This window comes from Haliotis rufescens, unplaced genomic scaffold (genome assembly GCF_023055435.1).
Source record: "Haliotis rufescens isolate VD_foot unplaced genomic scaffold, xgHalRufe1.0.p SCAF_79, whole genome shotgun sequence".
Classification (NCBI taxonomy): domain Eukaryota; kingdom Metazoa; phylum Mollusca; class Gastropoda; order Lepetellida; family Haliotidae; genus Haliotis; species Haliotis rufescens.
Window position 1 is genome coordinate 1,511,538 of NW_025964371.1, and position 14,869 is coordinate 1,526,406.

Consider the following 14,869-nt stretch of genomic DNA (forward strand, 5'->3'; position numbering starts at 1 on the left):
AGACGAATGTTGAGATAATGTTTTCCCAAGTCTATTGGCAATAGCAGTTTTATCAGTAAGTAAAGTATCACCATCCTTCAGATGCCTAACTGTAGAATGTGATCCCTTGCCTTTGATCTTTTTAATCATGTTCCATACCTTGGACATAGGAGTACGAGTGTTTATTTTCGATTCATAGTTCCTCCATGATTGACGTTTATTTTGCTTAAATAGACGTCTTGCCTTAGCATTTGAAATTTTAACAGTGTTTAAATTATGGACAGTAGGATGTTTACGGAAGTATTTCTCCGCCTTCTTACGACATTTCCTAGCATGTTTGCAAGTGTCATCAAACCATGGTTTACGAACACGTGGGTTGATAGAGGACTTAGGTATTGATTCATCAGCAATTTCATTCAGTTGATCTGAGTGAGTGAGTGAGTGAGTTAAAATTTTAAGTCACATCGGCAATATTTCAGCCATATCGTGACTATCATAAGTGAGTGAGTGAGTTGGGTTTAACGCCGCTTTTAACATTATTCCAGTTATATCACGGCGGGTCAGCTGAATGTGGGGGGAAAGCCCGAAGTGATGCAGGTCTCAGACGTTTACCACTTCAGTGAAACCCACGAGCACGGGTATGGTGCTGACAAACCTAGAAACATAATCGGGGTGAACCGGAATTCGAACCCACAATCAAAGGTTTCTGGCGTGCCCAAGGGACGCAACTCTGCACAGCGAATCGCGGCGCCTTAGACGACTGGGCCACCCGTGCCCCCGACTATCATAAGTTAAATATAATACATATATTGAAACGTATGTAAAAACCTGTCAACGAGGGACAGTAAAACAACTAGACTTATCACAGCAATAAATTTAAAACTAGTATGTAATTATAAAATCAATAGCACTATACATATACATTACATTTTAAAAACAGGCTATAGATCGCCAGCAACTGAAGGTAGATCACCATACTAGGGACCAAGGGGACTTACAGTACCTTTGCTACCTGCATGGACCCTAGCAGGATTTACATCATCCCTTCAGTCGCTGGCGATTGTACATAATTTTAGCCACAATTAAAATGACAGAAATTCTACGTTTAAAAGCGTAGTAAATGTAAATATTCCTTGAATGACAGGGACTAATGGTACCCTCTCAGGGGGACAATAATTTTACAGTACTTTAACCCCCTTCGAGGATACTGCCACTAACAATCTCAGATATAAATTCATTCTACTAATGTTAAAAAGTTATCATACGCAAAACATATTAACAAAATTTATGATACAATTCAATTTCTTTTAAAAAACCAATAACTAAATGAGTACTCGTAGTATTAAAAAGATCCTTAATAGTTTTGACCTGGAAATATTTATCCCTTGTGATGGAAAAATCAACACAGTCAAGCAATATATGCTTGATGGTGATTCTTTCATCACAAGGGATGCAGAACGGAGGATCCTCCCCTTTCAAAAAATATTCATGGGTGTAACGGCAGTGGCCAATATGGCATCGTCGCATAATGACCTCTTCAAATCTGGACTGACAACCCAAGTAGGTGTAACCGATATTTGGTTTGATTTCATGTAATTTATTTATACCTACTTGGGTGTCCCACTTCTTCTGCATTAGATTCCGGATGCAACATCTAATCACAGGTTTATAATCGGTGTACGGGATCAGAAGTGGTGTCACAGATTTGTTGAGTGCTGCATTTGCTGCAGCATCAGCCAAGGAGTTGCCAACGATTCCAACATGGCTGGGCAACCAACAGAAGACGATGTCGTATTGGCCAGTAGCAAGCTCATTATGTAATTCAATGATGTCAAGTAAAACGGGATGCTTACACAAATTATTTTTGATAGCCTGAAGACAGGAAAGAGAGTCTGAAAAAATAATGAATTGCATATGTTTAGATCCTTGAATATATTCAAGAGCTGTTAAAATAGCTTTTGATTCTGCTGTAAATATTGAAGAATAACCTGGCAATCTGGTTGATATAGTTTTGGTTCCAACGATGGTGGCGCTTGCGACAGCGCCACCATCCTTGGATCCATCCGTAAAGATTGATTTGTAAGTATTGTAAAAAGCTCGTAATTCATTATATTCTTGTTGGTACTGAAGTTGATTTGTGTCTGCTTTCTTTAGTTTGGACAGTGACAGGTCCACATGTGGCTGCACCAATTGCCAAGGAGGAGAAGACAGGAGTCGGAAAGGAGATATAGTTTTGAGATCAATATCAGCAGCAGAAAGGAAAGGTTTAATTCTTATTCCCAGAGGGGGAATAAGAGATGATTTCTTATGGTACAGATCCTCATAAAGGGGATTAAAAACACAGTTGTAGGCAGGGTTGGATTCATTAGAATAGAACTTTGTAATAAACTGTAAAGATAGTTTAATGCGGCGGTGTTTAAGTGATGGCTCATCGGCCTCAATATACAAGCTGTTAATTGGAGAAGTACGGAAAGATCCAAGACAGAGTCTTAGACCTTGATGATGAATAGCATCTAATAGTTATAGATTGCTTTTGCAGGCTCCACCATAGATGATGGAGCCATAATCCAGTTTAGAACGGATGAGTGAACGATATAAGTGAAGAAGGGTTGACTGGTCCCCTCCCCACTGGGAATTTGAGATAACTTTTAATAGATCGAGCGCCTTTAGGCACTTTGCTTTAAGATATTTAATGTGTGGTAGAAAAGTAAGATGGTGATCAAAAAGTATACCTAAGAATTTCGCTTCCTTTACAACTGTAATTGGAGTGCCTGCTAGATGTAAGACTGGATCATTATGGGGTTTATATTTCCGACAGAAATGAATGCAATTTGTTTTTAATTTAGAAAATTTAAAGCCATTACGTTCAGACCAAGCATTGATTTTATTAAGACAAAGCTGCAACTGTCTCTCTATCGTGTGCATGTTTTTTCCTCGACAGGATACATTAAAATCATCAACAAACAATGACCTATCAACAGAGTCAGTTAAAACCTTAGATAAACTATTTATCTTTATACTCAACAAAGTTACGGATAAAATGCTACCCTGTGGGACACCCTGATCTTGATCATAAACATCAGACAAGGTGGATCCTACACGTACCTGGAAACTTCTATCTGTTAAAAACTGTGATATGAAATTAGGCAAACGGCCTCTCAATCCCATGTCATGAAGGTCTTTTAAAATGCCTTGTTTCCAGGTTGTATCATAGGCTTTTTCTAAATCGAAAAATATTGATACAGTGTGTTGTTTATTGATGATAGCATTTTTTACAAATGTCTCCAATCGAACCAAATGGTCAATGGTACTTCTATTTTTTCTAAAACCACATTGAATATTTGTAATAAGATTATTTGTTTCTAAGTACCACATTAATCTGTTATTGACCATTCTTTCCATGGTCTTACAAACACAGCTCGTAAGAGATATTGACCTATAGTTAGAAGGATCCGTATGATCCCGGCCAGGTTTAGGTATTTGAGTGAGGACAGCATTCCGCCAAGATGAAGGGAAGTTAACCGTTGTCCAGATATTGTCAAATATATTTAATAGTGTTTCTAAACACGAATCAGGCAAATGTTTGAGAAGTTGATAATGAACATTATCAGGCCATGTAGCCGTATCATGAGCCTGGTCCAAAACAGTATGCATTTCATGAAGGGAAAAGATTTCATTGTAATCCTCCCCGTTATTAGAATTAAAATTTATATTAGTTTTTTCCTGACGTTCTTTAATTTTCTGTAATGTTGGAGTATAATTTAATGAGGAGGAATGTTCAGCTAAAGTTTCACCTAATGTGTTTGCTATATCAGATTTATTTGTAAGTAAGTTAGTACCCTCCTTAAGATGTTTAGCAGTTGCTTTGGAGCCTTTTCCTTTAATTTTATTCACCATATTCCAAACCTTAGACATAGGGGTTCGTGAATTAAGACTGCCGTTTGTTTTGCTTAAAAGTACGACGAGCTTTAGCATTTGATATTTTAAATTGATTTAAATTGTGGACTGTGGGATGGTGGCGGAAATATTTCTCTGCCTTCTTTCCAGCTTTTCTAGCATGTTTACAAGTTGTGGTTTACGGATATGTGGAGTTGAAGAAGACTTCGGAATACATCCATCAGCAATCTCGATTAATTGATCTGAAAACACTTGAATAGGGTCAGTGTCATAATTCAATAATTCAGGCTTCAGTTTCTCTCTACATAATGATTCAAATATAGTCCAGTTAGCCTTTGTGAAATTCCATCTAGATGAAGGTGGAACATCTGATGGATTGACGGTGGAAAGAAGAGTGGGAAAGTGGTCACTGCCACACAGGTCATCGTGGACCGACCATTCAAATTCATTTAGTAAGTTTGAGTCAGTAAGGGATAAATCCAGTGAAGAATATGTGCCAGTTCCAGGATGCAAATAAGTATGTGAATCATCATTAAATATACATAAATCATTATTGGAGATAAAATCCTCAAGCACTTTCCCCTTAGCATTTGTGTTATTACCACCCCAAAGTGGATTGTGGCCATTTAAGTCGTCTGTGATTATACAGGGCTTAGGGAGTTGATCATAGAGTGCCTGAAGATCTGACTGCTGAAGAGAGGAAGAAGGAGGAATGTAAAGAGAACATAAAGTGAAGGCAAAATGTAAGGTTAGCCTGACTGCTATGGCCTGAAGTGGGGTATCAAGTGTGACAGGGCTGTGAATAACATTCTGCCTCACAACTATTGAGGCTCCTCCAGAGGCCCTCTCACCCTGAGGTGAGAAATGATGGTATGAACTGTACCGTCTTAAGTCAAAGTAATCTGTGATTTTGAGATAGGTTTCTTGCAAACATAAAGCTGATGGTTTATAATCTTGAACTAAAAGCTGTAAGTCATTAAAATTATGCCGAAGTCCTCTACAATTCCACTGTAATATATTTGGAGAAATCATGGTGGTTCAATCGGTGATCTGGGGGAATTATCACTCCGCCCGATGAGCTGCAGAGTGACATCCATCTGCAGTGGTTCATACGGATTATGAACCTCTACGGGGGTTGTCAAAGGCACTGGTACCGCAACATGTTTCAGTGCCCTTAATTCTTTTTTTCTTAACTTTTTTTCACTTTTTGACAGATTGGCCTTCTGTCGTGGCTCAAGTTGTGTGTCAGGTAGAGGGTCTTTTGGTGTCTCAGTCAGAGAATCTGTTTGTGTCTCAGGCAGAGGGTTCAAATGAATCTCGGTCTGTGTTTCAGAAGAAGCAGATTTCACAAATTGGAAACAAAAGGGTTTGTTTGTCTGAGATCCAGGATATCGCTGTCTGACAGCCAGCAGCTACTTTGCTGATAGAAGAGGACACTGTGGCAGAATACGATTTCGAGGAAGGATTTGGAGGTGACAGTTCCGCAACCAATTTCTTAGGATCAGAAAAAGAGATGTTATTTGTGTATTTGATTGTATTAATTTTACTTTCTCTTTCAAACTTTGGGCATAATTTGGAAGATGACATGTGTTCACCATTGCAGTTTGCACACTTAATAACATTTGTGCAGTCAGTGCTGTCATGTTTCTCACTGCAACGGGAACACACTGGAGAGTTTCTACAGAATCTGGCACCATGACCAAATTGCTGACATTTGAAGCAACGGAGTGGACTTGGTACAAAAATATCCACTCCCAGGTTGAAATAGACGGCTTTGAGAGATTTTGGAAGTGAAGAAAGAGCAAATGTGAAAAGATAAGTATGTGTTTTAATGATGTTGTCATGTTCTTTTCTGGTGAATCGTTTAACTGCGATAACACCTTGGGGTTTTAGCTCAGCCACAATTTCCTCCTCGGACATGTCTGACAGACACTTGGAACGATCTCTGACAATACCCTTGCACGAATTCAGTGATTTGGGCTCAGAGACAACAATCTCTGTATTTGCAAAGTGATGTGCATTGAGCAGATTAATAGATTGTTGTCTCCTAGCACATTCCACCAATAAGGAACCACTACGAAGACGAGTGACGTTTTTGACGTTACCACAAATTCCCTCTATTGCCTTGGAAATGATGAAAGGGTTAACCTTGAGTGGGTTGCCATCTAATCCTTCCACAACCAGAAATCGTGGCCATGAATCAGGATTTTGTACAATAGTTTCATCATCTGATGAAACAGCATCTACATCTACATGTCCTCGTTTAGTTTTTGAACGAGAACCAGCGGAATGTGGGTTAGACATGATGAAAGAAAGAAGATTCGACATCCCTGCTCCCCTCCCACCATCGAGTGTCAACAAGGACGGTGTCACAGTGGAAGCCAGGCTGCAACACCAGGGCTACAGGAATGCTATACTCCAGAAATAAAGACATGAAAAGCTATGAAGACTAAAAGAAGTAATGTCAGGCTGGTTCGGCCTATGACAAAATTCCCAAGAACCACATATTTCAGAGGTCCGTATCACCAGATTGGCCCATGAGCCACCGCCTTCTGGCATAGGACTCTAGGCAAAATATATATTCGCATCAATAATGATATCATATTTCACGATAAACAAGTTTGTAATATGATATTTCTAAGATAGGTTTTCCATGCACAGGGCATGGCATGACCAGCCGATTGATAGAATCGGGCCAATTCTACCACCCGTCTAGGCGAAGTAAGGGTCGAAGTGGTGTGTTGGGCAAAAGGAACACCGGTTCCTGGCTCCAGTGCCCTCAACCACCAGAATCCCGTCCTCCGCCGACACAGGGGCGCAACCCACGGCAAACAGGTTGCCCAATTTGGTCGCCTCTTACGACCAGCAATGGGGTGCTGTGGAAATATTCTACCCCGGTTCCATACGGGGGAAGAGCTATTAGCGTTACCCAGCACTCAACACGGGGAGGTTGCTCTTCAAGAGTGCCCAGTTGATCTGAGAACAACTAATTGGGTCAATAACATTCTGAAAAGACGTACACTACTGCCTAAAAGTTCATTCCCCTTACACGCATGTGACACGGCTGCTCAACGGGTTGCACACGGGGTGAGCACCCGTTGGACACGGGTGTGCCACGCGTGTAACAAGGGACCGGGTTCCAGTTGAAGTTGACAAAATTATCAAATGAATAGTGAGATAACACAAAACAGTGAGATGTGAAATTTGAGTTAATGAGCGGCCATTGAGCTGTGTTCACCAGACCGTAAATACAAGGTCGGCCCGTCTTAATTAGTGTTCGGTTGTTAGACTTTTATGGCATGAACCATTCCACTAGGGTCCCGTCTAGCCACTGTGGCTAGCCGACAGTAGAACAGTAGTGAACAGTAGTAGACAGTACAATTATGATATAGCCGTCACCACTACTAATGTCTCATTATTTCACGTAGGAATATGTCCCATTTCCCCACACCCCACTTTCTGTTTTGTATTTTGAAAGAAATAAATAAAAGAAGGTTTTGTGTGGGAAACTTTTATACTAATTATAAGAGGATGCTGTAAATGAATATGAACAGCCATGCTGTCTGACTGTTGATAGAATTTGAGATCTTCACAATCACCGGGTGTGACCATGTAGACAGAATCTCGTTAGGGTTTGTGATTTTTACAATTGCCCAATGACCATAGTGAGTATTGCTGGGGATACCAAACGTAACAGTTTATTATTAGAGGTTGTGAGTACCTATTCCACGTAGATGGGATATCTTTAGGATTTTAATCCTTCTTTGAGAGGCATTTAGAAGTTGGAGTACTACGTTAGGATAAGATTTATGGGTGACTTTAATCCTTTCTTTCTCTGTGGGTAATCCTTTCACGTTGATTGGAGGAAGTCACTCAACCAGGTCATGACAGGTCGTGAGTTTACTCACTAACTACTGTGAGCGTTTTTGGCATAACATCTTTTCTTGTATAAACATAGAAACGATGCTCACTCACTCACTGTTAATCTTCTGCAGTTTGCTGGCAAAGTGGGGATAAACCTCAGTGTCAAAGACGATCAAACTTAGTTCGAATCCTTGTTTATATGTGACATCTCCCAAATGGGGACATTTTCATCAACTTGGCAAGTGATGATGTATTCTAATATTAATATTATTATAGTTTATGAAATTGTTAATAAAACTTTAATAAAATTGTGCTTCACTCTCACGAAAAATATATTGTCTGTGAGTAAATTTATATGTCACGTTTCATCGGCATTTTTCAGTGATATTGGGACTACATGAAACATGGCTGGTTTTACATTTCTGATACAGGTGCTTGACTGACTGAGTAGTTCATGATCAATTAGATATGTTTAAATCAGTCAAGTTTTCAACAATAGATGAATAAGTTGATACATTTGGACCGCAGTTACCGATTAACAACTTAAGACATAGAGACAGGGAGGAGATATATAACCAAACCTATGGTCCTGTTGAGACAGTTGACAGTTAGAACGTTGGATTAAATGAGAGTAACTAGTTTGAATATTCCCCAGTAATATCATAAAATACATCATAACTCATAACAGTCCGAGAAACAGCTTCCAGCCATACACTAGTATTGAAGGGACAATCGCTTTTGACAGTTTAAAAATAAACTCACCTTAAGGTGCTTGGCAAGTCAAAACTGACCTCCCTGAATACGTCATTTAGGTTTGACAGCAACTATGCTTGTGGATTTCAGAGATAGACATGATTTGTTAGCTAGATGTTATTACAATAAGCGAAAATGTCTTAAAAGTCCACAGTTTGTTTAATAGTACAAAAAGTGTGTTATAGATCTATCAACGTTTTCTTTTATTGAACAAAGTATTTGCACTATATTGCTGTTAGCTGTAAATAATCTAGCCTCCCCATGTACGTAACTTACATATATTTATGTATGACCAGAACAGCAAATAAAGTTCTGGTAGATGGGTACCTCGGATATTTAACGTGCGCTTTCCGACTTAAGCCTATCTCGCACACGGGGAAGCACTTATACTATTAGGGTAAAAAAGCGTAATGATTAAATAAAGAAGTGCACCCCCCCCAAAAAAAAAAAAAATAAAAAAAAATAATATAAGTTTACAGCCTATTCTTATAAAGTTAAGCGTGGGGTGGGCAAGCGTGGGAAGGCACGGCGTCGGCTGGCGAGCATGTGTGACTAGAAGTCTAGCGGCGGTATCCTTCTAGTAGTCTCTTGGTCAGCTTCTCATCCTGGGGGTCGGGATTCTGGTAGAGAGGGCGGCGGTATTGGCGACGAAGTGGTTTGAGGTCGGTACGCCACTACTCTGGAAGAAGTGGTACAAGTCTGTGCAGTTTGTGATGTCGTACTCGATGTCCTGTCCCCCCTTCTTGTGCACCATGACGAAAGGGACTCCTTGTTTGGCGTAGAGATGTTCCTTTGGGGTGTTGATCTGGTCAACCTTGAGATCCGGCCGGGCCTTGTAGTGGTTGATCGGAATGTCTGACTTTTCCACTAGTAAATAAAGTTCTTTGGTATGACCTCTTTTATCCCTGCTGACGTTATCCTACTGTTCAATTTCAGTCTGCCTCACCAAGCGTAAGAAAGCATTGTACATGTTCTGATAAACCACACTGATGCAATTAAGCAAATGAATATTTGCTGTGGGCAAATATCTATTTTCTATATATATATTTGTGGATATGAAGCATTCTAGTTAATTGTGGATACACTGGGCAGACAGAATTGTGTTTATTTCCAGGCCATCCTGATCGTCGTTTACTACTATAAGGTGTATGTTTTGAGGCAAGATCAAAGGCGCCGCACAGCATTTATTAGAAAACAGACGGGGTCGTCCGTTTCGCTTTAAACAACCACCCCACCCTGTCTGTAGGAGTTATATAATCGGTGCGCAAATAACTGTGTCAAGTCCACTGCCGGGCTGATGCGGTGTCAGTGTCAGCGATGAACATGAATGCTCAAATTATAGACCTGTAGCACTCACAAGTTGCTTGGCCAAAATATTTGAAAAGTGTATATTCAATTCTCTGATAACAGCAAATATAACCTTAGAAATAGATTCAACATACAAACAATCAAATGTAGAACACAGACCTATGCTTAATAATAATTTCTTCTGGATATGATCAACCTGCGGAACCCTCTATCCGATGAAGTAACTAATGCTCGCTCATTAAAAGAAATCAAATCATTAATGAATCATTCTGATGCAATTACTAATAATTTTGACTTCAAATATTTTCATAGATCATGCCAAATTGTCCACTGTGACTTAAACGCTGATAAGTTTAGAAGACATGTATCAGACATACCAGACTGCACTTGTGGATATCACCTTGAAGATGCAATTCACTTTTTCTATAACTGTCAAAACATACAATAATATCAGAAACACTGTGTATTTCTACACACATGGGTATGGTCTAAAAATGATATTACGTGGCTAGTTAAGCAGTTCTACAAACATGACTCTTCTTAAATCAGTTCACGACATCATTGTCAAAAGCAAAAGGTTTGAGTAGCTTAATTTTATGCATGTAGTAAAGGAAAACTGCATTACCTTATTTCACAGACACCACTTGCTTCAGTGTATTGGCTTCGTGTATATATTTGTGCATTTTGTATGTTTATGTTCAGCACTCTCTTATATATATCCAGCTGTTGTTAAGTTGTTACCTGGAGAGGTATTACATAAGCAAGTTTTGCTTGTTTACCGATCCAGATTTCTTTTGAAATAAAAATACGTTTAAGCCAACACAGCTAACCCTAAAACACATGATTGTAAACTATTCAAAAAGGGGCACTAATCTCTGGCTACTTCTCGGGTGTCGGACTCAAACTCAAACTCATTTATTCTTAGAATAACATGACATACAATTATCTACAATTTTTATTTTGTACAATTTAACAAAAATAATAAAAATAGGATACGTGGATACTAATACAATTTACCAATTGTATTGTACACATTGTTAAGGAAGTTAGATAGGCCTTTTAGATTTCTTACACTGTTAGTGGTCATAATTTTCTTAAATGTTTGGAAACTTAAGATATCGCTTATTTAAGAATTCATATCGCCGTTGGTGAAAAGCTTCACATTGGAATAAATAATGCAATTCATCTCCCACAGTGAAAGATTCACAGAGTGGACACTGGCTGTCTTCCCTGGGAATGTTCAGCCATCGACCAGTTTCAACTGGTAATCCTTGGTTAGAAAGTTCTGACTTTAATTTTGAGAGCAGTAGATATTTCGCAAATGAAGGTTGATTCTTCAGGTAATACGACCTTTGGATTTCCGCTTGGGCTTTCTAGCTGCCGTGAGTCAATTTGCTCGTTAACGCAACCGAGCGTGACAAGAGACTGGGCTACCAGTCTGCAAGGACAGCTAAATAAGCTTACGCATTTTTGAAAACTGATTGGTTACCCGTGATCTATGAAGATTTCAACAAAGGGCGCATGGTAATTAATTTCTTCAGCCTAAACAAACAGACAAATAACGGCGAAAGCTCATCGGATGTCGTTATTTGGAAATACCCCTGATGGTTACAGTTTAATAATAAAAAAGTATCCCTGAGTGAAAGCATTTGCGGATTTCGGATTGCGTGGACGATACAATTACTACTCCCTTGTTGTCATCCACATTTTCTGGTATAGCCCTACACTTGTGTATTTGTCGTAATTCACTTGCTGCTCAGTTAATGAATTTATAACATGTATACTTAGTTGTAGCACCACTCAGATTATAAAGGTTCAAATTTGGTCTTTCTTGTACCTGGGGTAATTATTCAATCTAAATCCAGGTTTGAAGTGAGGTGGAATGTGAGTTATGTGATATGCACGTGGCAGCCCAGCAAGAGATGTATGGTCAGTTGCTTTACTTTTTTTTGTAAATCAACTGATCATTCCCAGACATCAAAGGATCAACAGGAAATACGTTGATTGATTGATTACTGTTATCTTGCACAGTGGATATGTCAAAAGTAAGTGTTTACATGTGAAGGTAGGTTTACTAAACCTAGGGAATACACTCATATCATGGCGTGAAGTACAGATGTAAAAACAACATACTTTGTTCAAAGGGTAACCGATAATACATTAACTGGTTGTTCATTGTTATCTAACTCAATGTATGTTTTTAAGAACCGTGGACATTATAAAAATAGTTGTCACGTGGGCTTTCTCAGCAAACTTGGCACCTATGTGAAACAATTGAAACAAACTAAGTGATCAGTTAAGAAACAAACACGGGTTATAATATTCGATACATTTAAATAACGTTTAAAAACGATATATTTCAATATTTTAATATATATTCCAAATATTGTTTCCAAATAATTATTATTAAAGTATTTGATTCTCACATAGACATTTGACATCGAATAAGTATTTTTGTACAGCTGCAGACGCAATGGATATTGTTCCTTTATGTTGATATTCCCGGATACATTATAACTTTGGTAGGTTGTAATAATGATATTTGCATTTTGTTTTCATTCATTCGCTGCAGCTTTGAACAGAATCATTCTTGTTCCTTTCCGTTTGGTTGGGAAGTTTTTCGAAGCGCGATAGACGTTGTTTTCACACGTATTTTCTTTTGTAAGCGTGTATATGTTACAGTCAATGTGTAAAATATGCTTCACTCAGGCAATTTATTAAATATCTAAATATTTCAGTCATTTTACAAATTGACTGAATAATCCATTCATTTATTTAACCGACTTACTAAAAATGATAAAGACGATCAAAAGAGCTTAAACACATCACAATATATTAATTATGCTAAGAAAAGAAGCCAAACAATACAGAACTGTACTTGGTGATGATATTAAACATAAACAAATATTTGGAATTCGTTATCATATTAATAAAGATTGACATATTTTTCAGTTAATTTGTAAAATAAACTGAATATTTAGGCGTTTAATAAATTTCCTTAGTGAAATCTGTTTATATTTTGAATGTAAACATATACACACGGTAAAAAAAGCAATGTTCAGATGAAATATTTACTTTGTGTTGCAAGTCAAAATAGTGTACACAAAGATCGCACAATTACCAAGCAAGTGACTTACCAAAACTGCATCACCATTACCGATGCTCCCCACAAATATACCTACATTTCCAAAACTGTATTTCATTTTTGTTGATCAATGTGACCATACGTCCTTCTACTTTCAATAAAAATGCGCTTACAAATGGCGAGCACAGGTCGCGAACAAGTCTAGATTTCTGCTATATCATCCGGGTACTCACTGGGAAAATACAGTAATGCACAGGTAACAACTACTCCCGCGGAATTGCTTTAGATCAGTGCTCCTTTGTACGTTGAAATACTATATATTGTGAATGCCAAAATGATGTATCAAGGATCAAGTAGAAGATACATTGACCGTAGCGCTGGGAGTTTATTCAACAGACCCGTGAAAATAACACTGCTGTATCTTATTATTTATTTTAGATGACGCAGTCAAAGCTCACTTCTCCTGGCGGCCATTATCGAACGGCCAGCTAAAACACAACCCCGCGCTTACGTCTACAGGTCTCTTCCTGTAGTACGGTAATTAGTATTCTCTCCCTCAAGTGTATCCTCAATGATATAACCCACCCTCATTAATTACATGCTGCTCTTTTCCAGCCTCACGGCTATGGAGCTGAGGTAAAGAGTCCAAGTCATCATAAAGTAATTAGGGTCCAATAAAAACAATGCGCCGCCAAACCTCATACATATTATCACTGAAAGTCGAACTACAGACGGTTAATGTCAAATCACAATAAAAGCATTTCAATTGCAATAACATGTTCCAGGACCATGTATTCTCTTAACACCATCGGATTTAGAAGCAATGGTCGTATAAAACAAGACAGATCTATTTAAACACAACAGTATTCATGTTATTCCCACAAAATCACATAAAGAAAGCAGACATTAGCAAATACATGTGTATTATCATATTTCGTCAGGATAACAAAATTTTCTCTCCTTGTTACCACCTCCAGGTTCAGCTTAAGACGGGTCCTCCTTTGGTCAAAAGTTTGTTCCCCCTCTAATGAGTGTGTCATGCGTTGCACACGAGTGGCGGACGGGGTGCACACCCGTGTGCAACGCGTTGCACACGGGTATCACACGCGTGACCAACCCGATGCACACTGGTTGCGTAACGCGTTGCCCATGCGTGTAAGGGGAATGAACTTCTAGGCAGTAGTGTAGGCTGTAATTTATCTTTGCATAAAGATTGAAATAAAAGCCAATCAGCCTTCACAAATTCAATCGAGGTGAAGGTGGATCATCAGCGGGATTAATGGGTTTAAGCACCGTGGGGAAATGGTCACTCCCACATAGGTCATCATGGACGGACCATGAGAATTCATTTAACAAAACTGAATCCGTCAAAGACAGATCTAAAGATGAATAGGTACCAGTAGCAGGGTGTAAGTAAGTGTCGGAGTCATCATTAAAAATGCAAAGATCATTATCGGAAACAAAATCCTCGATCACTTTTCCCTTTTGATTAATGGTTGAACTTCCCCATAAAGGATTATGCCAATTTGAGTCACCCATGATGACACAGGGCTTTGGGAGCTGGTCGTATAGTTGTTGTAGATCATTACGCTGAAGATTTGAAGATGAAGGAATGTATAAGGAGCAAAGTGTGAAGGCAATATGCAGTGTAAGTCTAACTGCAACTGCCTGCAGAGTCGAGTCAAGCGGAACAGGACTGTGAACAACGCCCCGCCGCACCAACATAGAAGCACCTCCAGTAGCTTTATCTCCAGGAGGAGAAAAAGAATGATAGGAACTATACTGCCTTAATTCATATTTATCTGTATTTTTTAAGTACGTCTCTTGTAAACAAATTGCTGATGGAATAAAATCTGTTGTTAATAACAGTAGTTCATTAAAATTGTGCCTAAGCCCTCTGCAATTCCACTGTATTATGGTGGACAATTGAGTCATGGTGGCTCAATTGGAGATCGCTCGCGTGAATGGGAGGAGGAACTACTC